We start from the raw sequence: 26,236 nt of genomic DNA, 5'->3' as shown, positions 1-26,236 counted from the left end.
ATATAGAGTATACCCGTTGTTATATTGATTAATCATTTATCCCAGTTATTATACCAATTGATCTACTTGTGGGAGTGACGTCTATGATAGACACATTGGTCTAGTTGTTTGATTTTAGAAAGGATATATGTTGAAATGATCCTGCCTCCCGACTGTCTTGATTGGCTAATCCTTATTTAATAGTCATTTCAATGCTATTGGGGTTAGTGAAGGATCTAGTTATTTAGTTACCAAATTCCCATAATATTTGATCATTTATGGTATTATAGGTTGATTCTTGTTTAGTGCATTTGTTTTCTAGTGGAACCTCCAGTTGGGCTGCTAATATTTGTTCGAGCATTGTTCAGGTGAGTTTCCTCACAATACCTCGTATGACAGTGGATATCCTTGCACGATAGGGTATAGGACCTAGTAGTATATGCTTATACCGGTAGAATTGGTTAGTTTTCTATAAGTTTGTTGTTTGTTTGTTTAGATGGTATCATGTTTGGGTAGGTTGATGACGAAACAGAAAAAGGTTGTGAGTCAAAGACACCCAAGGCATTGATGGAACGATGAAAGGTTGCGACTCAATGGTTATTATATTTTGAGGGTTGATGACAGAATAGCAAAGGCTGTGATCAAAGATACCCAAGGGGTTGACGAAACGGCTAAAGGCTGCGAGTTAATAATGTATGGCAGAATGATGATATGTTGTGGGCCATTTTTGTATGCATTGGATGTGTATTGTGGTATGTGGAATTTTGAGAAAATCACTAAGATTTGGATTATAGTGTGGATTAACTGTTTTTTCAGGCACTTCATCAGATTCTAAGAAGGGGTAAGTCTTGACTATACATGCACATAAGCTACAAGTTTTGAGATTTTCGTGTGTTATATTTTATAGTATGATTTAAATGGTTGGGTTTTGATTATCAGAAAATGGTTTTCTTTGTGATTGAATGAATGAAACAATATCTGTTAAAAATGAAAAAAATGGTTTAAAAATTGGGACGTTACATAATGTGTGGAACTATTTCTCTTAATATAAAAGGTTTCAAACCGGTGAATGCACCACTCATTTTCTGACTCGTCATGACCACGAAACGGTAATGTACTTTTCAATAAAAATATACAACTACGAATTGTAGCATGTAATCAAGTTTCATAATTACTTTTCTCAAGTTACATTTTCTTACGATGGACTTCACTAATATATTGGTTTTTTTCTCAATAGCAAATCACACTTTTGTTGTGCCTTTTGGTGATAACTTTGGATATTACCCAAATGTTTCCGTAATGTTTTTTTTACTCCAAGTGTTAAAGCCTTCAGTTACAAATGCATCATTCCACCTTGTTGCCCTACCATGTCTCAAAATTACAAATGCATATCTTCTACCTTGTTTCCCTACCATGTCTCCAAACAAGTAGCAATACAAACAATATGCCTTCTTCTTTTTTATGCTATACTCCATCCCTGAAAATTCATCAAACTATTCCACAACAAAACATCATAGATTCTTACCAACTAACTTTGATTCAAAATTATGCCCCTTTGGTTGAAAAGGTCATTTAATCAAATATGTCATCTTTATTTCATCCCTTTGACACTACAAGAAACGGGACCTATAGGGACGACCAATGTCGTCTCTATAGGTTCAAAAGTCGTCCCTATAGGTGTCGAAGATGACATGTCGTCCCTATAGCTCTCGTTACCATAGGCCTGTCGCAATAGATCTTTTTTGTCGTCGCTAAAAATATCATCGCAATTGGTAGCTTTTACAAACGACATGTCCTCCTATTATGGTTCGTCGCTATAAGTTGTTGTCTCCATAGATAAAGCTATAGAGACGACATTTCGACTCTATAGGTTCATCTATAAAGACAGCGTGTCGCCTCCATAGATGCAACTATAAAGACAATATGTCGTGGTGGTAGATGCACCTGTAGAGACGACATGTCGTCTCTATAAATCCACCTATAGAGACGACATGTCGTCTCTATAGATGCAGCTGAAAAAAATACATTATGTTTGGGATAATATGCTACCAACTCTTTCATGGCTCAATCAAATCAACCAAAGCACTAAGCTTCAAGAACATTTATTCTAGATAATGTTTGGGATAATCGTTCATTAAGGCTATAGCTCTGGCCTCTGCATCCTGAAACATTAGATATTAGGGAATTCTATGGAATAAAATTATTAATACGCTAAAAATCAAAATGATATATGGTATTTATGGGACCTGAAGCCGAATGTTTAGTGATCTCTCCACAGCAACCTAGGCTTCTACTTTTCTAGTAGTTGTTTCCTATTACCAAAAGAAGGTCGGTGAAACAAAAATGAAGCTCAAGGCACAATGTAGCAAACCAAAAGAAACTTGCATAGATTCAATCTGCCCCAAAAGAGGTCTTGTTGATTCAGGAACTCGCATAACCAGATCTTCGCATCTATGCTCACTTGCCTGATAACAAAAAAAATCATACATGACTAGTTATCTAAAAAAAAGAAGGAACAAAATGTGTACGTAGTGCCTTATTTATAGAAACAAAATTGTGAACATATACCTGATATCGTTTTTGGAGGTCATCAATTTCTCTCTTTAACATATCTTCTCCATAAACTTCCTACAAAGAGAAACAATAAAGGGAGATTTTTCAATATTTTTCTGTCTTTTAGTCTTTTTAGTTTATTACTTTATTAATTACATATAATAATTTTTTTTTTAATTTAAGTATTAGAAATTTGGTAACGTTTGGCGATACATAAACTTATACTAAAGTATTTCAAGCAAAAACCTGTTGCTCATTTCTGCACAGAGTTTGTCTTAATTCTTCTAGAGTTTGAATTACCAAATTAATTTGGATTTCCATGTCAATATTAAAAACAAAAATTGCAAATTCATGGTTATTTAGTAACAAAATGTACAAGATATTCATAATAAAACAAGAAAACACCAACCCAAAAAGACCATAAAATTTTAAATGCAAGGTGTCAAGATATATAGCATAGGGTTGTCTCCATTTCTAGAAAAATAGCAAAACGCTCAGCATAATCACATAATCTATACATGGAAAAAATGACACATCAAAATCATGTCTTTAGCATTATCACTAACTTGATTCATATTCGTTTAAAGTTCAAACCAAGTATTATTTATGCAATAATAATACGACTCACTTGAATAATGTATCTATTTGTGTCTTCTAGTTTGAGTCTCTTTGAGCCTTTCCAGCATTAGCTTTCCATTACAGTAAAAATCCAAATAATCCATACCAGTATCACCTTTCATAAACACAAAATGATACTTTACCCTAAAAAAACAAAACAAATAATTGACATGAAAACAAGAGTACTATTTAAATGTCTCACAACACAGTCATAGTTAGTGCATGAGTTAGTCCTTTTAGTTAGTTAACTCAAGTTGTTAGGTAAATCACGTATGATAATGTAGAAAACATATTGTTAGGATTTCATAGAGACATCAGTTAATTTGTATTAATGTAACACCCGACAAATTAATGAATGAATAGTTGCCCTAAAATCAATATAATTTGGCAAGGTGTTGGTTTCGAGGAGTTAAATGTCATAATTTTAGAAGTTGGGGGTTAAAAGTGTAAGTTCAGGTTTGGTTTTGTAAATATTTATGAAGGCAGGGACTGCTTGGTAAATTATTGGGACTTAATTTGAAGAGATTTTGGGGGCTAAGGGGTTGAATGGTAATATATGGACTTCAGTTGAAAATAATTTGTAGAGGAGGGGTTGTTTGGTAACTGTTGCACTTACTATGAAAGGAATTATGGGAGCAGGGGTATAATGGGTAAATATTGGAGCTATTTCGAAATTATTTCAGAAGGGAGGGACTAATGTTGTCATTATGGAGTGAAGTTTTATGGGGGTTGGGGTATATAACCCGTCACCCTTGGTAACCCTAACCCTACATTATTAAGCACCCGCCGCCAACCTTATGTCCACCCCATCGGCACCGCCACCATGCTTGTTTCCGATCAGCGAACGGCCACAAGCGACCACCGGACTTCTGCCATCCTTTCTTCTTCTTCCTTTCGTTTCTGCTGCCGATAGCCACCGCTTTATCGACACCATCAACCGCCATTCCAGTCGAGGACAAAGTCGTCGAGCCCTACTGTTGCTGTAATGCTACTGCTGAAGGCCAAGGCTGCCATGGGACGCCATGACAGTGGATGACCAGAGGAAACTCGTTGGTGGTACGTCGTCGTTGCAGGGGATGACCGAGTCGTGTTTGTGTGTGCTAGGGCGTGTGTTGCTTGGTTGAACATCACAAGAGAGCCACCATCGCCACCGTGAGGTGGTGGCTAACACCTCCGACCACCGCCTGCCACCACAAGGGTGGCAGTGTGTGTATGTGTTATATTATATGTGTATTTCTTTTGATAAAATGTCGTATATACATTATTTGTACGGAAAACTCGAAGAAAACCCACCACCACCACCACCATGAGGTGGTGGCTGCCGCCGTGTTGGATGGCGGTGTGCATTTTCTTGTGATTGGATTGCTTTTGAGATGATTTGGACATGATTGGACTAGAACCATAACCACCACCGTGAGGTGGTGGCTGCCGTCGGGTGCCGCCGTCGACCACCACCGCCCGAGGTGGCAGTGGGTGGTGCTTGATCTAATGAAACCATAATTAACCTAAAAATCTAATCATTGGATTAATTGGCATGTTTTTGGGTTAGAAACCCTAATTAGGGTTTAGGAAAACCCTAATTTTGGAAGATATCAGTTTTGGATTGCCGAGACCCAATTATGTTTAGACCAATGTTTGGACCAATGGATTCAAATATGACTTATGCCCAATTATATTATATGTTTGGCCTAGTGGAGTGATGGACTTAATGGATTAGGTCCCTAATGGGTTAAGCAATAACACTTAACCCTAATCGTCATTTTTTATGTGAGAAACCCTAATTATGTTTTGGCTTCAAGATGGGCCTTTTGTTGGGCTTTGGTGATTAATCTATTAATGGGCCATCCAAGAACAAGTATATGGACTAGAATATTGACTTGGGCTTAGTATAAGGCCCATTAGAAAGGCTTGGGCCCAATTTGGAAAATTGGGCCATAGATAGGCCATCTGGGCCTTGATGATTATGAGATGTTGGACCATTTGAATGCCAAATGTTTGGACTAGAATAAATAGTTAGGCCTTAGGGTAAGACCATGTAGAGGTTTGGGCCCAATTTGGAAAATTGGGCCATATATTGGGCTTTGGTTCATTGTTTGAATTTTGGGCCTTTGGATTGGGCCTTGGGCTTGAATCAAGCTAAGTTGGGGGTAAAGTATTCTTTTACCCCAAGCATGGACTTATGGTTATGTGTTAGAACCCAATTATTAATTGGGTGTTATTTTGATGTTGACAGTTCAGGAATCTGTCATTTAGCAGCTAGAGTTTTGTCCGCTGGACTTTAGCAGTGTGAGGTGAGTGTAACGCCCGGGTTTCAGGGTTAAGCATTTTTGTCAATGTAATAATCTAGGTCAACTCTTGTAACTCTTTTTGAAGTAATAAAGATGAAATATTTGAGTATTATGTGAATTATGTGTGTTTATGTGTTTATTATTTAATTATAAATGTATAATTAATAAAAAATAAAAATGAACGTCAAAATTAAAGTGTGAGATAATCCCGATATCTCTACATAAAGTTGTAGAATATGTCTCAAGGTTTCCGTGCATATAAGGAACGCCGAAATCCGAGTTATAACGAAGAAGTTATGACCCGTCGAAGTTTCGCGACAGAACCGACACGATACCGGGAAGCGTAAATAGTGAATTTACGATAGAGCGAGATTTAGCCTTAGCGCTCTAAACAAAAGTCGTAGAATATGTTAAACTAAGAACATCGATAAAAAGAACGCCCAAATCTGACTTCGTATGAGGAAGTTATGATTTTTCTAAGATTTAGCATAGCAGTGCACAGCCCGAAATCTGAATTTTAGATCGGTCGATTTTTAGCCGACGGGATCTAAATGAAAGTTGTAGTACTCGTAAATACCAACGCGTGGATATAAAGAACGTCGATAATAGAGCTCGTATGCGAAAGATATGGACGAAGCTTAGTCCCTACTTTTCGAGCGCGGCGAATTCGATACAGTTTTGTAAATCCGAGATAGAATGAGAATTAGCCAACGAGGTCTAAATGAGAGTTGAAGATCTCATTAATAGGAACTCAACGGTAAAAAGACAGACAAAAACGGAACTCGTATGCGAAAGTTATGGACGAAGCTTAGTCCCTACTTTTCGAGCACGGCGAATTCGATACAGTTTTGTAAATCCGAAATAGAATGAGAATTAGCTAACGAGGTCTAAATGAAAGTTGAAGATATCATTAATAGGAACTCAATGGTAAAAATACAGACAAAAACGGAGCTCGTATGCAAAAGTTACGGACGAAGCTTAGAGACTACTTTACTATAAAACTCCTATAAATACAAGGGTGAACTCCTCATATTTTCTTCACACCATAAGCCTCTCTTTCTCTCTCTAACTTCTCTATAGCCTCCCTAAACCCCTCCCAAGTCTAGGGAACCTCCCTATCACGAGAAGAAAGCCCCGGAGCGCCCGACGGCTCCGAGAAGAAAATCTTTCGACTCGGAAACGCTGCTCCAGCGAAGCCCGGTTTTTAATAAAAACCCATTGTAAGTGAGTTACGCCTATACTATATTTAATATAGCTTTTATTTAATTATAGTAACATTATTAGGACCTTAAAATAATTATTTAGGCTATTATTATGAGTTATATTAAGTGTTATTTAACGCTTATATAATAGTAATAATAGCTAGACTATTAATTAGTCGCGATTGACGTTAAAACTAAACTCTAGTGGTATTAATACAAGGTTTTGGTCAAGGAAAAATTGTTTTAAGAAGTAACGAAGAGCTGTCCGAGTGCCGAGTCACCACCTTACCAGGTGAGTGCATAATTACTTTCAGCTTACACATAGATATGAAGTATTTATATATATTACGTGTTGTGAGTGCATAGTTACTTTCAGCTTACACATAGATATGAAGTATTTTATATAAATTACGTGCTATGTGTGCATATTACCTGAATACTTGCTATCTATGCTAGATGAACATTTTTATACATGTTTTCAAAGATTTAAACTGTATATTTATTTTATATCTACGAAAATGTTGGGGTAAAACATGGGTAGATGTATTAGTTGCTGTGTGATAAAATGAAATAATGAGAGGCCTCGTTATAGATGTTATTGATGATCTAGTCATCTAGCGGAGTATAGATGACGACCACGGACTATTCTAGACAGTCCAGTGGAACACTAGCAGGCTCGCAACCTGTAGGTGTTTATTCGAACTGTGTGTTTATTTGAACTGTGTGCTCACCAGATGTACTCCATCCCCCACATGGTTGCCTTAAGGACATTTATTGTTGAGGAATCCCCTTAGCAGTAGTGTCCGTCCCGATGATAATCCTTAGGATAGGTCCCTTATGATAGATGCTTAGGGACGTAATGTGAGGATAACGGGAACGGGTAATCGGGTTTGTTTAATTTAATGAAGTTAATAAACTTATTTATTGTGGGTTGAAAACCCTATGTGCTCACCAGGCTCCCAAGCCTGACCCACTCAGTTTTATGTATTACAGGTAGTGGCGCTTGAGCATAGATATGATGTTGGACGAGGGATTACGGATATAGGACTGTAGATATGAAATAATGTAGTAAGGCTTATATTGTACTGTTTATGCTTTTGATCTGTACGAACATGACATCCCAAGTCTTTTAATGAAATACATTTCTATGGAAATGCTTTTGATAAATCTTTATCATATTTTGTTTTGGGACAAATTCCGCAACACTTTCATTTAAAATGTTACTCTGATTTTTTAAACAAAGCATAAACAAACCGTTCTTTTCTGGCCGTGATTTTGGGGATGTCACAGTGAGTTTTCCTCCAGTAGGAACGGGTCGAAGGCATCAATGTTGGCCCGCTTATGTATCATAGCGTATGCCGAACTTAGGTCCGATGCTGGGGTTAGCCCGATGTAGTTTATATGTTTCCGGATTGCGGTCTGATGCTGGGGAAAGCCCGAGGAATGTTTGTATGCTTGATGTCTTCATGATTCTTACATGTGTATGTTTATATGTTCCGGGCGTCGGTTCGATGTCGGGGCAACCCGAGGAATGTTTAGCTTATATGTTATGTGTTATATGTTTCGGGCTTCGGTCCGATGCCTGGGCAAGCCCGAGGAATGTTTATATATTTATGTTATATGATTTGTTGATATGTTATATGTATACCGAACTTCGGCCCAATGTCGGACTTCGATAAGATGTCGGGCGGGGCCTAATGTCGGATTCGTCTGATGTCAGGCGGGGCCCGATGTAGTGGGAAATACCCAATGTATGTTATTATGTGATTATGTGTATGTTATGTGGTAGTTTGGGGAGACTCACTAAGCTTCGTGCTTATAGTTTTCATTTTTGGTTTCAGGTACTTCTGCTAGTAAGGGGAAGATCTTGGGATGAATGCATCGTACACACCAAAACGTTTAGCCTGGGATGATTTACTCTGATATTTGGATATATGATTTTGATACAGTGATTGATATGATGTTTTGAGATATTTTCACTTATGATTTTATGAGATGGTTGGGGTTACTATGGTTTTATTTATAAAGTAAAACGAAAATTTTGGACCGTATTTTTGGGATATTTCAATTAACCCAAAGATAAATTATGATATTGTATTATTTTATTTTTGTTCTAGAGAAATTAAGAGTTTTTACTTGAATCCATCATTGTTTGTTTTCAAGCTATACTAATATGAGATTGGCTAAATTACAAAATATAAAATTTAAATAGAACACTAAACCCTAACTCATTCCTATCATTCAAACTGATAAATAGATAACAGAAAGACTACTACTTATCTATTTGAAAGAGAATCATTCAATGTCAAACCTATCAAGCATAGATCTGCACTTTTTTCAGTCGTGTATAAGTTCATATTCCAAATTTTCTTCTGATATCTACCAATTTCAATTACATTAACATGTTCTTAGCCACATTTTTAATATAAACTTATGCGATAGATACGTGAACTCAAACAAACTAAGATAGCACACTAATGTATCCAAAACAACAGTGCAAGGCTTAGTAGTTATTACTTCATGAAATCCACCACTATTGTCAAAGTTAATTACTTTATTAGTAGTTCCAGTGATAAAAACACTTGAACGATCAAACCAGCAACAAAAACATAAAGAAATCAGACAACTATACATCATAAAATTAGGAGACATACTTGTTGAAGAAGATGAGACTTGTTGAAGAGAAGCTGCAATCTCAGTGGAATGACCACCGGAAACAGTGAACTAAACCAGAGGTCACCGGAAGAGAAGGAGTAGGGACCAGTGCTGAAGTTGTTCTTTCTCTGAGGTAGCTGGCAAGAAAAAACACAAACACACCTGAAATTGAAAGAGCAAGTAAGGTGAAGTGGAGTTGTGATCGCATTTTCCGGCCACAAGAAGTCGTGAAAGCAAATAATAAAAATCCAAAAGAAATCAATTGGAATCGGAGGCCCTGGTTTGGAGGAGGTGTAGATGTGATTTGAGGAAAGTTTAAGGGTGGTGAAGGGGGGAGACAGGTGTGGAAGTGAGAGTGATGGTAGTGGTTTAGATGTAGTAGTAGAAGAAGAAGAAGAAGAAGAGGGGAGGTTGTTACCTGGTCGTCGATGTGGTGCCAAGGAGAAACGAATCACCCTCCAGAAAGAGCGAGAGAGAAGACCGGAACAAAGGGGAAAGGGCTTCTAATACCTATGGGGACGACTTGCCGTCCCTATATCCTCAAATAGAGCGACATCGCTTCCTATTTTCCAATTAAATAGACTATATATATATATATATATATATATATATATATATATATATATATATATATATATATATATATATATATATAATTTTGTTTATTTCTGGGACAATATGTCGTCCTTATAAGTTATCCGTAAAAGCGCCAAACATTTTTCATTCCTACCTTACCTATAGAGGTGATGTATCGTTGCTATAGCTTAAAAAATCATACATTATTTGTGAACCTTATAGAGACATGTTATCCCTATAGGTCATCTGTAGGGACGACTTTTGTCGTTCCTATAGGTTTCGTCCCTATGGATGTTATTCTTGTAGTGTGATTAGGATGATAAGATGTAATTTTTAGCCTATCCCTCTGGACTAAAAAGACTGCTAGTCAAAGTTTATAAACATATCATTTTTATGTTAATTACATAATTTTTAATCACACATTATCTAATTTTTTTTTCTTTTATTAAACATTGGTGTATCATTTTTTAATAAATCTTATAAGTGGCCGAGCCTACGTCATAAACAATCAAGTTCCACATAGCCCTTCGTCTCTTCCAAAACTTGCCTTCATCAAACCACTTTTCACATACTATCACATACTAAAAATGGTAAAGATATGCCATGCCACGTCCATTTTATATAGCATTGTAGGCAAGAAACGATAGAGAAATAAAACAAACTTCCATTTTATTTTTCTTTTATCCTTTAGGTGGGATTAGATCATCTCCGATCTTATGATTTTACCTCCAATTTTATGAAGTTACCTAAAAAATGAGTTATATATATATATATATATATATATATATATATATATATATATATATATATATATATATATATATATATATATATATATGAAAAAGTTCAATAGAGAACCATAATTATAGGTTTTTCAAGGAATCAAATCTTTTTTTCAATTTTTAGAGCTTATTCTTTATCGAAAAAAAATCTAAAAATATCTAAATTCATATATTAACATTGTGAATGTGAAAAATATTTTTCGGATTCACCGTGTGAATCCGGATTCACGTTGTGAAGTTTCGAAGATTCACATTATGAATTTGACGTAAAAAAAATCGAATTTTATATCATTGGAAAAAGGATAAAAAGTTATGAATTTCTGTATTTTTAGTTTTTTTTTGATAAAAAATAAATTCTAAAAGTTGAAAAAAAGATTGGTTCCTTGGTTCTTGGTTAATTATGGTTCTCTATTGAACCTCGCCCTATATATATATATATATATATATATATATATATATATATATATATATATATATATATATATATATATATATATATATATATATATATATACACACACACACACACGTGGGATCATAGGACCATATGATCTTACGATCAAAATCGTGATTTCGATAACCTTTCTATTATCCAATTTTAGTACTACACTCGCCATAAGTTATGGAAGTACCATGTTTTAATAACATACAAATTGAAAGTACAATGATAAAATGTGTAGGTTTTGCGTTGTTGGTTGTTTTTCTTATTAGAACATCATCATACTTTAAAAACTATACTCAATTTCTGCTTAGTTTTTAAATGACATTGCTATATTATGGTAGACTTTCAAAGTAATAAGAAGAAATGAAAATAAGATGCTATAGTAAACAAATAAAAAAAGTACGTTGTTTCATTTTTTTTTATTTAATCCTTTATGGGGGTATGGAACACATGGGTTTCAAATCCTACTCTCATAGTTGCTATAATTGGGTAGATTTCTTAACTTATGTTGGTATGATAGAAAGAAACATATACCATAAACAATTAAAATTTAAATGGACTATTTCTTGTTTTAAACATAGGGTTAAATGCACTAATAACAAACAATGACCTTATCTACATAAATATGAGAGGGAGATGAGTGAAATCAGTGGCGAAACCAGAAACTTTTGCAAGGGATAACACAAATAAATCTCGATAAAAGATTATAAGATAAATTTTTTAAAATTACAATTTCAATATGTTTTTATTTCATCGCTTTGATTTGGATGATACAATATAATTCCAATTAAACCCTATAAACACAATTAGAGATTTAAAAATTCACAACTGAAGATTTAAACCTAATACAGGTGAATAACTAATTGGATAATTAAGTTTTCAATTTAAACAACTAAATTAAACAAAATCATAAAATATAAAATATAAAAATTGAATATTACTTGTTTCATGAATTCTTAAGTAAGCAAGTGGCCACATTTTTTTTCCTCAATGTCATAAGTAATATTCTACACAATTACATAAAACAATCACATGTAAATGGGCTAAGTTACACCGATTAATGGGCTATTGATTGGACTTATATTTTAAATGTAATTGTACGTGATTGAGTCAATGTTGGATCTAAAAATATTACCCATTAAATGAGGGATGAGTTTCACGTGGCCCAAAAAATGTTACACCTAAAATAATATTGTCATTAAATTTTAATCTTAAAGATTCCTTTTTCAATCCCATGATATTAAATATATGGAGTCGGGCTTAAAACCTATCTTTCTCTTGCAAAAAATGCCAAGAGCAAACAATCTCCAACAACAACGCTTTACATGGACGTGGAAGTGGACGTTAATAGGGTAATTCTTTGTGTTTTCAAACTCTCTACCTCTATCATTGATCCCATATGCGCTTTCAGTTTAAAATTTTTGTTTTGAAAAACACTAATGTGCGTTTGATTCTATGGTTATAATCACAACACTCACATCCATCACCTATGTTTCAACCAAGTTATTGTTTACTCACTTTCACAAATTTATCATCTAAATATCGTTGATTCCATATGTGCTTTTAGTTCTTAAACCCTAATGTGCCTTTGATTCTATGGTTATAAGCGCAACACTCCCATTCCTCACCTATGTTTCAACCAGGTTATTGGTTAGTCACTTTCCCTAAATTATTATCAAGAAACAACATAATGAAAAAAAGTTGAATTAACCCTTTGATTCCATTAAACCTCTATTTTGCTAGAAACAATACTCAATATATATGTTAACAGTTTCACTTCCCAATGGAATTAATGAATATTCTTTGACCACTGAATTTGAATCTAAAAAAGTTAATACAATCTCTTTTACCCATCAATTATACATATAACTACATATCTACTGTGTTTAAGTTGTTTCTTTTTGTACAACGAAAACAAATAGTGTGTTTGTATTGTGGGGCCCTTATCAGTTTTCTCTAAGGCTATCATAACTCTTTTTCTCTAATTTCCCAAATAAGTAACATTCTTTCAAATACTTGTGTAGAAATACTATGAAGGGGAAGAGGTTATTGTGATTGGAGGACCTCATCAAGGAAAGAAAGCAACTTATCTTCATCCTACCCATGCCATTTTGTGTGAGGATGGAAAGGTACAATCTTCTTCATTTTCTCGTGTTATGAGAACAAAATTACACCCTACTTGTGATTTGCAGATAATCCACGTGCATCCATTCGATCTTCATGATTCCAACAACCCATCTGATTTAGAATGTATGTTTTTTTTGTTTTTTTTTTTTTACCTATTTTATTGTTAATTATTGTTTGATCTTGCTATAACCACCAATGTGAGCAGCTGCACAAGTTACCACCCCAAAACATGATTCGCCTTTTCAGATTGTGGTTAAACTGGACAATGATCCATTTGAGACTTTTGAGAGTAAGTGTTTTTTTTACCATTATAGTCTGTTAGCATCCTTCATTCATTTACATATATTTGGAGTCATTATATATAACTCTTTTTTTTGCAGTTCAACACTCGAGTGACATCAAGCTATTGAAGAAAATGTAATTAATTTGTATTATCTTCAAATTAAAAACAATCACTATATATACACTACAACAAACGGGACCTATAGGGACGACAATTGTCGTCTCTATAGGTTCAAAAAGTCGTCCCTATAGCTGTCTGGGGCGATATGTCGTCCCGATAGTTCTCGTCTCCATAGCCCCGTCGCAATAGATCTGCATTGTCGTCACTAAAAAACTCGTCGCAATAGCACACTTATAGAGACGACATATCGTCTCTAAAGGGTTCGTCGCTATACTTTTCCCATCACAATAGACAAAGCTATAGAGACGACTTGTCTTCTCTATAGATAAAGCTATAGAGACGACATGTCTTCTCTATAGATAAAGCTATATTATTTTTTCATGCCTCTTGCTTTTCTCTACATCCTCTTTGGCAATTTCATCAATTATATCTGGTAAGCTGCATTTTACATATTTAAAACCAATTCAAGTAAATATAATGAAAATTAAAATAGATATAAAACCAAATACATTTAAAAAAAATCACCTGTCAAGCTCTTTAGTGAACTTCTTTGTCTTTTTAGCTTCTGCTTGCATCTTCATTTTTTCTTTATTCCTAATCCTCTTATTCAAAAAACTCGTATTACCCTTTTAGTTTTAAATGGCCTGCATAGCTACATACCTTTTTTCAAGATCTGCATAGCTACATACTAATGACTGTACAAAACTTCATAAATTATATTCCTCACACTTCATAAAATAATCCGCATACTTTTGCAACATAACAAGTCCTGAAAACATTAACTTATTACTTTTTAGTTTTTCACATGAGCACTGTTCAAACAGAAGAAAAAAGAAAAAGAAAAGCAAATTTACCAAAAAGGGCAAGTGAGCTTCTGAAAAAATTAATCCTCTTCCATGGGCACATCTGGAATATCAAATCGGTCTTCATCTATAGTTTTATTCATCACAGAAACAGGGGAAGGTGATACAAGAGTTAAGGAGAATGAATTCAGATCACACAGAGATTTATAAGGGTCTGTTTCATTGGATGGAATGGAATGAGTAATTACATTCCATTCTTTCTCTGATTCCATCATTACCAAAATAAAATATGAGGAAAGAGTAAGTAAAACTTTAATTAAACAAAAGGAAGGATATATAGAGACATAAGATCATCCTCCTTCTCCCCACGGATTCGGCTATTATTCAGTTCTCTTAGAATTTCAGGTGTCACCTGAAAAAATTCTATGTTACCCTTTTAGTTTATAATTTTCAGAGTATAAGTTTAATATAAATCATACATAAACCATTTTTTCAAGGAGATGTGCATAGCTACATACCTTTTTTCAAGATCTGCATCAACCATTTCATCAGCATCACCATCACTCTCTTTGTCCACATCAAGAAAAATACATCTGTTAAAATTTATAAATCATCAGGTACACACATAAGTATTTAAAGGGACAAAATTACAAAAGAATAAAGTTACACACATCTTCCTCATCAATGGCTTCTCCATGAACAGTTAGAGGAACTGCATGAGCTAATGAATCCTGCAAAAAGTTAAAAACATGAAGTAATTAAAATGGAAGTCATTATTCATCAATAGTTTCAACAGGCTATTGGGAAAAAAATCATGTATAAGAAAATGACCTGATGACTTTCAGATGATGGATTGTATGAGCATCTAGGTGGCTCTACTTCCATAGCAGGAATCATAATTTCAGAGCACTAGGATGAATAACCCATGTCAAGCTTTTGTAATATTAATAACTTTGAATAAATATATAAATCATTCATACATATATACATACCATTTCACTCTCTGAGATGAACATTGATGTATAAAGACCAAGAGCATGGATGCCAGATTTGTATACAACCAAATGCTTCCAACCCTTTGACTGTTTATATCGACCATATTCTTTCTGCAATAATAAACAGTTTCACATATAAAGTATAAACTTTTAAAATGCTATTATAGAAAGTAGCATACCTGTGGATCAGATTCTACAACATCTGGCCCTGCTTGATTAGTCTCACTGCCTAACGCTCCAATTACTAGATTAATCAATGATTTCTTAGTGATTTTGGACTTATAAACTGATTCTGTTAGGTATATCTCTACAATTTCATTTCACTCACAGCAATCAGCTCCCATAATCCAAGTAAGATCTTATGAACTCCGAGAACAGAACAATCAAATCATGATCATGTAACGACGTGCAATACACAAATAAACAACGACGAATCATAAAGGTACACTAATAGTTCCGAATTCTAATACCTTTGTCGTTGTTGTTCTGATCGTCGCCATTTTGAGGAGACGGTGGCCTTCGAGGAGGCGGATCTTGGCTGGAACAGTAACAGATCAGTGACATACGTTTATGATTTTCGAAATTGGATGTTGTTAGGAGAGTGAAGAAGCTGGAAGCAGTCGTTGTCACAGGGGAATTGAAGCATCACCGATAGTGAAGGTGGTTGTGTTGTGGAGTCGGAGCGGTAAAATGGCCGTCGATTTCGTATCCGGAAAGCAACAAATCTTCGATCAAAGAAGAGAGAAGAGTGAAGGGGAGACTGCAATCACGAATTACCGAGGAGATCGGCAGTACCAACGCCGAGGAGGCCGGAGCTGTATATTAGGCGACCGTCCCATGTGCCCTGTGGTGTTCGACATATGCCAATCGCCAATCGAGAGAGAGGAAAATGTGTGCGATTGAATGAGAGAGGGGATGATGTATTCTCGATTTAGGGAGTTTCTATGGGACGACCTGTCGTTTCCACACCCTTAGACAAAAAGACGTCCCGCGAAAATTCCCACCTAACTTCTAGACCCGCCAACTATCTGTGTAACCTACTGCAACAACAACAACAGGTCGTCTCTATTGATTAACGAGTCAAAAAGTGTTGGTCAACTCTATAGAGACGACATGTCGTCTCTATAAATGATCTATAGAAACGTCTTTTGTCGTCCCTATACAAATCGTTCCTATAGATGTTAATTCTTGTAGTGATATATGTTGGATGATACTTGTAAATAATTTGATTTTTACTTCTTGTAGCTCTAGTAGAGACCCTAGTGATGGCAAGCCTCGAGGTGACAACAAAAGATCTAGGAACAAGTAATTGGTGGCTTTTACGTTTGGTCCTACAAGAAATTATTGTTTGGTATCTTAGGAGTGTTTTCTTTTTATATTATAAGAATTTAATGTTTGGTATCTTGGGAGTGTTTTGTTTTATAATAGAATAATGTGAACGCTTACTCTCAGAAATTAGTTCATAAAGTGAATGATTACTCTTTGAAGCATGATGTGGGATAATTCATATCAACCTTGATAAATATTCATCGTTTTCCTAAGTGTCATTAAATGATTTTTGTGAAGTGAGAATTGCAATCTCTTTTTACCCTTTGACGTGAGTCTTGCACCATGCACACTCATCACACACAAGATTTTGTAATTGTGTGAGGAACAATACTATCTTTTTGCTTTTAAGCATTTTAAAATTGTTTTAATCTCACGAAATCTTGATTGAAGACATTTAAAATATATGGTTTCTCATGTATACATTACAATGCATTGGAAACATTTAAGCAAGCCCACAATTATAATCACCATTTATCAATACAATCCAATACAAAAATCAATGAAGATAGTAAAGCATGTTAACCAGACACAATGCTTCCTACACTTAAAATTAATTCACCAACATCGATTTTGGATGATCATAATTTGTATTATGCATTTGCAAATGTGGAAGCCTCATGCAATTGCACTATGTTATTATATCAAACAACTAGTTTTACAAATATATAAATAAGGCTATCTAAGGAAAAAAACAATTATAAATAATTAGTGAAAATAAATGGGAAAACCGCAGAAAGTAGAAATGTAGTTTGCCTTTTTTAATAATATGGACAATGTGCTTTGTTTTCTACATATAATAGCAATGTATATACACGTCTTTACACGTAATTAGAAGAAAAAAAATATGTATTATAGCATCATCAGCTGAAACTTTTGTAATTTTCCCAGCAAAAAAATTTCTATTCCAACAAATTTGCAATTCTTGGATGCATGATGACATAGACATACTCATTTATTTTCTTCCAGTTCCTCCTATTGTATTTCTTCAGTACATCAGTTAACATATTATTCTGATACAGAAAACATATAGAAAACAATCACGACAATAATCTAGTAGATTTTCAAACTATATGATCCAACTTCAGATTACGACATTGTGTTTTGGAAAATGTACCTATTTATAGCAACAATTCCAAATACAAAGAAATTTTCATTGTCAAAATTGGATACCGTTTTTAAAGTACAACATCTTAATGAGCAAAATATCGCAAGTGCAGTGTTTTTCTAAATTGGGTAGATTATCAAAATACAATGCCTTAAGGAGGGAAAAAGCAAACTATATTGTCAAAGTACTTACTAAATAAGATTTCAAGATTAATATTACTGTTAAATGCAAGAACTGTACTTTCAATCAATTTTCAATCTCAAGAATGTACTTCTAAAATCAACCTTTTAGGGTTTAATGGGATAATGTTGGCTATGTATGAAAATGATAAACTGTATGTAATAATGGGTAGAATCTGTTTTGGTAATGCCCTCCCCACGATGTTGGCTAGTTATAGAAAACAACCTTTTTGTTTTTTTCCTAATATTTAAGTTCTTTGTTTTTATAGAAGAACCTTTGTTTGTAAAGTCCCATTTCTCTCAAAAAATTGGGTTTACAATTCATGAGCTACAATTTGTCTTTTGTTTACTGTTAGGCTGCTGTTTGTTGAAAGTAAACCAGTAGAAGCCTTTTTTATAAGCATCAGAGCATGGTTCTTAATTAAGTGAAGTCGAAAAAACTAAAGAGTCAACATTAGATGTGGCGGGTAGTGTTAGGTCAAACCAATAAAAACCGGCCGGTTTGCAAAAACCCACGTTCAACCAGACTAATCGAAAAAAAATCAGTAAAAACCGTTCTATTTAAATGCTAATATTGGATTTTTGACAAAAAAAATACTTTGCAGGAGTGGGTCTTTTTTCTTTTTAAAAATCACACTTTCAACAACCATTTCCTACAACCAACAACGTGGGAGAGTGTGTTGTTGATTTTTTTACTTGCTCCAATATTTGCTTAAAATTGTTTATTGTTTCCTATAATAGTGATTTTCTAATATGTGCTCTTATAAGAAGCATTAATTGAAGTATTAATTAGGGAAAACACATGTTAATAACACTATTAACCAGAGTTTTTGACTAATTTGGTGTTTTTGAAAAACATATTTACCATTTAGGTATAATTTTACAAATATTTACCATTTAGGTGTAATTTCTTCCTTTTTCTCTCTCTAAATTCATCTTCTCTTCTATCTTCCTATTTCTCCATTCCAAAATGAAACTTCATAAAAATTCAATTTCAGATTTCAGAACCTTGGCCAATAATCAATAGTTAATCTGGTGAATTAAATTTCAAGACCTCAATTTGGTTTCATTTGATTCTAGTAGCTCTTTAACCATTATGATTTCCAAAACCATTTAAAATCCCTACTTTATCCAGTAACAGGTTCTTGATTATAAAAAAATCCTTAATCCCAAAACTTCTTCAATTTTGATTTTGATTTCTGTTTCAATTCTGTTTTGAAGGTGACTGGGATGAGGATCGATGGAATAGTTTCAGGTCTCAGCTAGAGGGTAAAGAAAACAACATCATGTTTTTTTTTATGTTTCGTTTCTTGATATTTGTTGCAGGTTTTTAAGTGGAGGGGATGATGAACAGTAAGTTGTTAGAGGTTGTTTGGTTTCGGAAAAGGCACTGTGCAGGTCATCGGGTTTTGCAAAGATCTGTGGTCTCCTTGTTTTCGATTTGATTCTCGGGTTGCACTTGTGATGTTTCGATCAGGTGACGGTGGTTAACCGGTTTTTGGTTTCATGGTGATGGTTTCGGAAGATAGCTAGTTCTCAATTTTTTCGGATTTAACCAGAAGTAGCAACAGATAATGGCGGCGGAACAAACAAAATTTTTCTTTTTCTTCTTTCCTTCTTGTTTGCTCGACAGAAGAAACGATTTTTGTGATTTGATTCTGATTTTCAGTAGCAGCAACACATAAAAAGAAGAAAAAACAAGTTTTTTTTGTTCTGTTGTTGCAGGTTCTCGATGGGGACGATGAACAGTGTCCTTACTTCTCCTTGATTCTTCTTCTTTCAATTTCAATGGTGGAGCAAACACAATTTTTTTCTTCTTTCCTTCTTGTTCACTCGACATCACCAATACACAAAAAAGAGAAACGATTTTTGTGATTTGGTTTTGATTTCCGGTAGCAGCAACACACAAAAAGAAATTCCCAGATTTCTTTTATTCTTTTCTTGTTTTCTTGTTCTGTTTTCTGATTCATCTTTCTTCTTTCTTCTTTCTGTTTGGTTTTTGTTTTCCAGTTTGTGTTGCAGGTTTAGAGGTTTGAAACGAAGGCGATGATGAACAGTGGGATCTGCGACGGTGATGGTCTCCGGTTCTGTGATTTCTTTTTTCTTTTTTCTTTCTTGTTCATCTGAAACCACAAGGAAAACAAATATCTTTCTATCTTTTCTTTGGTTTAGAATGGAGGAGGTGAGCTGTGGGTTTCGGTTAATGGTGGTTCGTGGTTGGGTAGCAGTCTGTCACGTACCAAGCTTCTGAAAAATTACACCATCGTCTAGAGAACTCCGGAACGATCAAGTATACTCAAGAAGTCTCCAGAGAGATCAAGAATACTCTACGGGACCCTGGAAGATGCTAGAATATTATAGATATCCGTGGAACAAAGGAGAACGATCTGGAATAATCACGAAGGCACTAGACGAAGCTAGAAGGACCCGAAAGACTTTGGAACAATCTAGAACACGTTAGATCATACAAGAGCGATTTGGATAATGTCGGGACGACCTAGAGATTTGTAGAGCATCATAGACAAGTATACCATATTTTAGAGTCTTGTAAAGGCCATGTATATAATAAAGAAGAGTCTAGATTAGTCAATAATCATCGGGACCTAGAAACTTCCATTTGAGGAGGTGTAAGGTTCCTATAAATAAGGAGAATGGCTCATTTGCCCAAACCATTGGGAAGTTGCCATGTAAAGTAGTTGAATTACATAATAGAAACTTTCTTTCATACTTTGTAGCATTCCTTATCGCATTTCTTGCTATCTTAGTCGTTAGTACATCGTAAAGAAGTGTTCCAAGCCTGACTTAGTCGAAGAAACACTAAGTGGCACACGACGATTAAGTCGTCGCGTGACAAGTCGGTGATCTCAGAGGTGGGGGTGAACCGAAAAACACAACAACAGAGACAGCAAGGTGGTGCTGTTCAGCAGTTCAACAGGTCGGATGAAGAGGATGATGAATAGTGGTTAGTGCATAATGCTTAATGCGTACAAAATCTGTTATCGATGGCTTTGTGTTAACCAACCATAAAGATTGAAAACAATCAACATCAGAATATGTGATTTTCATCTCTCTCTCTCTCTCTCTCTCTCTCGTATCAACATCATCTTCATCAAAATGTTTTCGCATACATATTCCATTCAGAATCATTAAATTGTTCAAACCATCAAGAGTTTTCCGGTATAACCTTTAGAACATTTGCCTAAACAAACACAAAAATCGATCAGATCTAGCCTCAACAACATCAATCATCTCTTATATCTTTCAAGAATTTCGTCAGACTGGTTAGACCAGATCTTGTCACTACCATATGAATCATCGTTTTTAGATGAAGAGCTTGGTGAGCATATGTGATTTTCAGAGTATGATGAAGAAGGAAGTTGCAGAGTTTGAGATAATGAAGGTGATGGAGGCGTCAAGGATTGAAGGGGAAATCAGAGGTTCGAGAGGTTAAGCTAGTTGATCACTGGGGAGAAAAGTCAAAGTTTGGAGAGGAAAATCGGAGTTGTAGATGATGAAGACGAGGGAGGCGATGAGGATTCAACCCCAATTTTGCTTACCCCACATCCAAAAGCTTTTGTTTACCCTAATGAATTTAACCCCAATTTTGCCAAAATTTAAATCCACTGAGTGTTTGTTGATGTTAAAACCCCAAAAAAGATCTCCAACCAAACTGCGAGTAGAACCAAATAGCAAGAAACAATGATCTCACCACCTCGACAAATGACTAAGAAACCGCCCCAGGCTTGATGAAAACCAAACTCTAAGATGAAACGCAGGAACCAAAATACACAGTAGAGACCCCCACTAGCACCAGAAAAAAACATAGATAATCTCACCAAAACAACAACAATAAGGCATCCAACCACCAAACAACAAAACAAATCGAAAATAATAGAAGGCTTAGCAATAACCACCAACAAAGGAGAACGACATCTTGGAATACACTTCAAAGAAAGATAAAGAGCACGGACAACATCCACCACAGGGGCAAGTGGGTGTAGTTGGCGTCAACCAATTCAATTGGGTGTAGTTGGCGTCTGATTATAAGATTTTGGCTTTGATTTAGAGGAATCAAGGGTTATTATTGATGGTGGTAGCATTTAGATGTTAGAGAGAGAGAGAGATTTTATATATTAAATAACTATATCTATTTTTTTTAAATATAAGAAAAAACATCATAAATGGTCCCTGTGGTGTGAAATGATGAAAATGCCCTTTAGTTAACGGACAAAACTTAACGGAGTTAGCAATAAGGACCAATCGTCAAAAGTTTTGAAAGCACAGGGACCATCTATGACATTTCTAAACCACAGGTACTAAACTTCAGATTTTGGAAAACTACAGGAACCATTTATGATGTTTTTCAGAAAAAAAAATAAAAGTAGGATGACATAGTAAACAAATGAACAAAAGTATATTGTTATTTTTTTCATTTAATCATTTATGCTTGAAAAAAATAAAAGTAGCACTACAAGAAAAATCATAAATAGCTACGGAAAGTTACTATGGAATCAAAATCTGTTGCTATTTTACTATGGGATATGCTACGAAACGACTTGTCGTAGCTATTTTGCTAAATAAATGGTTACGGAATTGCATTATGTAGCTAAATCTTAAATAGCTACGTAAAATTGTTACAAAATCTAAATTTATAGTTATTTTACTACGGAATATGTTACAAAATGGTTGGTTGTAACTAATTTGTTATAGAAATGGCTACGGAATTGCATTCCGTAGCTAAATCTTTAATAGTTGCTATGGAATTAAAATCCATAGCTAGTTTACTACAAATAATGCTACAATTTTTTTGGTTGTAGCTAGTTCTCTATGAAACTTGTTATAAAATCCATGTATGTAACTAGTTGGCTACATAATTGGCTACGAAATAAAAATACATAGCTAGTTAGCTATGGAATTGGGATCCGTAGCTATTTTGCTAGGAAAATTTTCTACAAAATAAAATTTTGTAGCTAATCTATTATGGAACTTGTTACAAAACGATGAATTTGCAAAATAGCTACGAAATCAAAATCCATAGGTATTTGGCTACGGAAAATTCCGTAGTCACACTACAAGAAATTCAGCCTTTAGCGGCGACACTAATAGCGGCGACACTGAGCTTTACCGGCGACATATTAAAAAGTCGCCGCTATTGGTGTCGCCGCTAAATGCTGAATGAAACCGATCCGCGTTTTGACGTTCTGGTAGACACGAATCGTCCGATCATGGTTCTAATCCAATGGCTAGAGTGGTCTTGGAACGCATAAACTCAATACCGGCGACATGTGTCGCCGGTAAAGACCTGCGAGTGTTGCCGGTAAATACCGAATGACACCGATCCACGTTTTGACGTTCTGGTAAACATGAATCGTCCGATCGTGGTTCTAATCCAATGGCTAGAGTGGTTTTGGAACGCATAAACTCAATATCGGCGACTTGCGTCGCCGGTAAAGACCTACAGGTGTCGCCGCTAAAGATCGAAAAATGACGCGGTAATAATTCCCTCCGAAGAGTCGCCGCTAAAGACGTATTGTCGCCGCTAAAGCCGAATTAGTCGCCGGTAAATGTGTCGCCGCTAAAGGTCGACGCAGTTAGCCCCAAAAATTCATCGTCTTTTTTATTTTGTTGTTCTGTTACTCTCCATTCGCTGTTGTTTTTTCTCTTCGGCATACATCATTGATTCCTCAATTAAGTCGTCAAGTAAGTGAGTGATAGACATTACTTACTTTCTGGTGACTGTGTACAATCGGCCATAAAGAAGATACCGGCGGAGAGAGCCATTTTCCGATGAGGACCATTTTTCCGGCGACACTGACCTTTTTCCGGCGACTGAGAGGTGTTTCCAGGTCAATTTCCGCTCCCTTTTCGGTTATAACATCAATTTTAAGCTGATTGTAGTGTTTAATTGCAAAAAATTGTCTATTTCAGTTTTGTTGATTGTGTTCCTAACCACCACTAGCGACTACCCCCACCACTGGACCATTTTTGTTGATCTCATCATCATAGGTTCTATTTACTTCTATTTATCGTGAAATTTGAGTTTAATTGCAAAATATATGTAGTTGTATCAATTATGTGAAAATTGTCATATATGTACATTTGATATTTGTATGTAAATCTATGTAAATGTGGTGTATATATGTCAATGTATGTGTGTTTGATATATATATATATATATATATATATATATATATATATATATATATATATATATATATATATATGTGGTATATTAGTATTTGGTATAAGTATGATGTTATTATATATATATATATATGTGTGTGTGTGTGTGTGTGTGTGTGTGAAATTACGTGTATATATTTGGTATAAGTAGGATGTTATTATGTATGTATGTGAATGTATGTGTGTTTGTTGTGTATGTGGTATATGAATGAAAATTGTCATATATGTACATTTGATATTTGTATGTAAATCTATGTAAATGTGGTGTATATATGTCAATGTATGTGTGTTTGATATATATATATATATATATATATATATATATATATATATATATATATATATATATGTGGTATATGAGTATTTGGTATAAGTATGATGTTATTATCTATATATATGTGAAATTATGTGTATTTGGTATAAGTAGGATGTTATTATGTATGTATGTTGATTTGGTCATTTTGGTTTTTGGTGAGTATTTGGTAAAAGCTTTGGTATTTGAGTTATTGTCCCATATGCAAGAAATAACAATGTACTTTGCTTTTTGGTCTTAGTTTAAAAATAACAATGTACTTTGGCGTCATAAAATGCATGTGGATTTGATAATTGTGTTTTCGTCCCTAGTTGGAAAGTTAACTTATAATTTATATATGTTATTATTTATTATGTAGTTGGAAAATTTTCGAGCATTACTCAATGACCCGACATGTAGGGAGGAACTTTATTCGTTTTTTCAATCGCAAAATAATCAAGGAGGAAATGATGGGAATGAAGATGATGATATGCAGGGAGGAGCTTTATTTGTATTTTATACTTGTCACACTTTGCTATTTGTTAGAATTGAAAAACTTACTTTGCTACTTGTTAGAATTATTAAACTTTTGGTTGTTTTATTTTTGTATTAAATTAATTATAAGAGTATTTGGTATTTAATTTGATGTTGTTATGTAATTTTTGGTATAGAATTAAGTATAACAGTATTTGGAATAAATTATATCTAAAATTGCAAATATATAAAAAAAAATGAAAAACGTTATTACCGGCGACATGAGTATTACCGGCGACATTGTCTTTAGCGGCGACACGAAGTATTAGCGGCGACAGAGGCATTAGCAGCGACATTTCTCTTTAGCGGCGACTATCTGATCAATAGCGACTAAGTAGTAGCGGCGACGTGTCGCCGCTATTAGCTTTAGCGGCGACTTCTCGACCCTTTACCGACGACTTTTGTCGCCGCTAATTGCGCATTTCCTTTTAGTGTCAAGTAGTTACGAAATATGTTTCCGTAGCAAAATATATAAGATTATTGAAAAAAATATATTAAAAATACACAATTATCTTTGAAAACTCAACAACAAAAATAAAATATTATTTTTAATTGTTTTGAAAATTTAATTATAATATAATTTCTACATTATAAATATTATGTAAATTTTAGATTTTGATAACATACATTTGCTAATTTTCGTATAATAATATTATCCCCATATTTTCTGGGCTTTGAAAATTATTACCCCAAAATCAAAATTTATTTACCCTCAGTCTTGTACCAACTTTTTCTAAAAAAAAGAAATTAATTTGTTTTATTTTGGTTTTTTAGTTAAAAAAGAGAGAGAGAGAGAGAGAGAGAGAATCGTTTGATGAACTTGTGCCGTTTCAATGTTTTATTAAGAGTAAAGTAGTAAATTCACACAAATCTACTTCCTCCTAACCCCAAATTAGAGGTATCACGTTCAAACCCATCATCGGAGGCCGATCGCATCTCTCCCTCTCTCAACTTCCATCTCCTCCGCATTCGTGGCCGTCTCTAAACTGAATCTCCATCAAGCTCTTAAATTCTCTATACATGGAAGACTAAGTAGCCATCGCTTCTTCATCCATCAAAGCCGGAATCGGTTGCTGGGCCTTCGTTCCGGTGCAGAACATCTCCGCTACCGCTCATGCGCCTCTCCTCCTCACGGCCTTGTATCCGTCGTTGGACGCTTCCTTGCTTCCTCCCAGCTCCGTGATTCTTCAT

The 26,236-nt window shown here is 34.7% G+C and overlaps 2 long non-coding RNA genes across 4 annotated transcripts; both read right to left on the bottom strand.

The window, feature by feature from the left end:
* Positions 1-13,610: 13,610 nt before the first annotated feature.
* Positions 13,611-14,588, bottom strand: LOC145090465 (uncharacterized). The gene is made up of 3 exons (XR_013701592.1): positions 14,480-14,588; positions 14,151-14,394; positions 13,611-14,063 (listed from the first exon to the last, which is right to left on the bottom strand). It is a non-coding gene; the product is annotated as an uncharacterized LOC145090465 (long non-coding RNA).
* Positions 14,589-14,762: 174 nt separating this feature from the next.
* Positions 14,763-16,590, bottom strand: LOC145090464 (uncharacterized). Of its 3 annotated transcripts, none has more exons than XR_013701591.1 (6): positions 15,603-16,590; positions 15,421-15,534; positions 15,260-15,337; positions 15,100-15,159; positions 14,947-15,021; positions 14,763-14,840 (listed from the first exon to the last, which is right to left on the bottom strand). It is a non-coding gene; the product is annotated as an uncharacterized LOC145090464 (long non-coding RNA). The 3 variants fall into 3 exon arrangements; XR_013701589.1 differs by having other exon boundaries at positions 15,894-16,590; XR_013701590.1 differs by having other exon boundaries at positions 14,765-14,851; positions 15,894-16,590.
* Between the last annotated feature and the right edge of the window lie 9,646 nt (positions 16,591-26,236).

Source organism: Lactuca serriola, chromosome 2, assembly GCF_051521515.1.
Source record: "Lactuca serriola cultivar US96UC23 chromosome 2, Lser_US96UC23_V15, whole genome shotgun sequence".
Lineage (NCBI taxonomy): Eukaryota > Viridiplantae > Streptophyta > Magnoliopsida > Asterales > Asteraceae > Lactuca > Lactuca serriola.
This window is presented reverse-complemented; position numbering and strand designations above follow the sequence as displayed.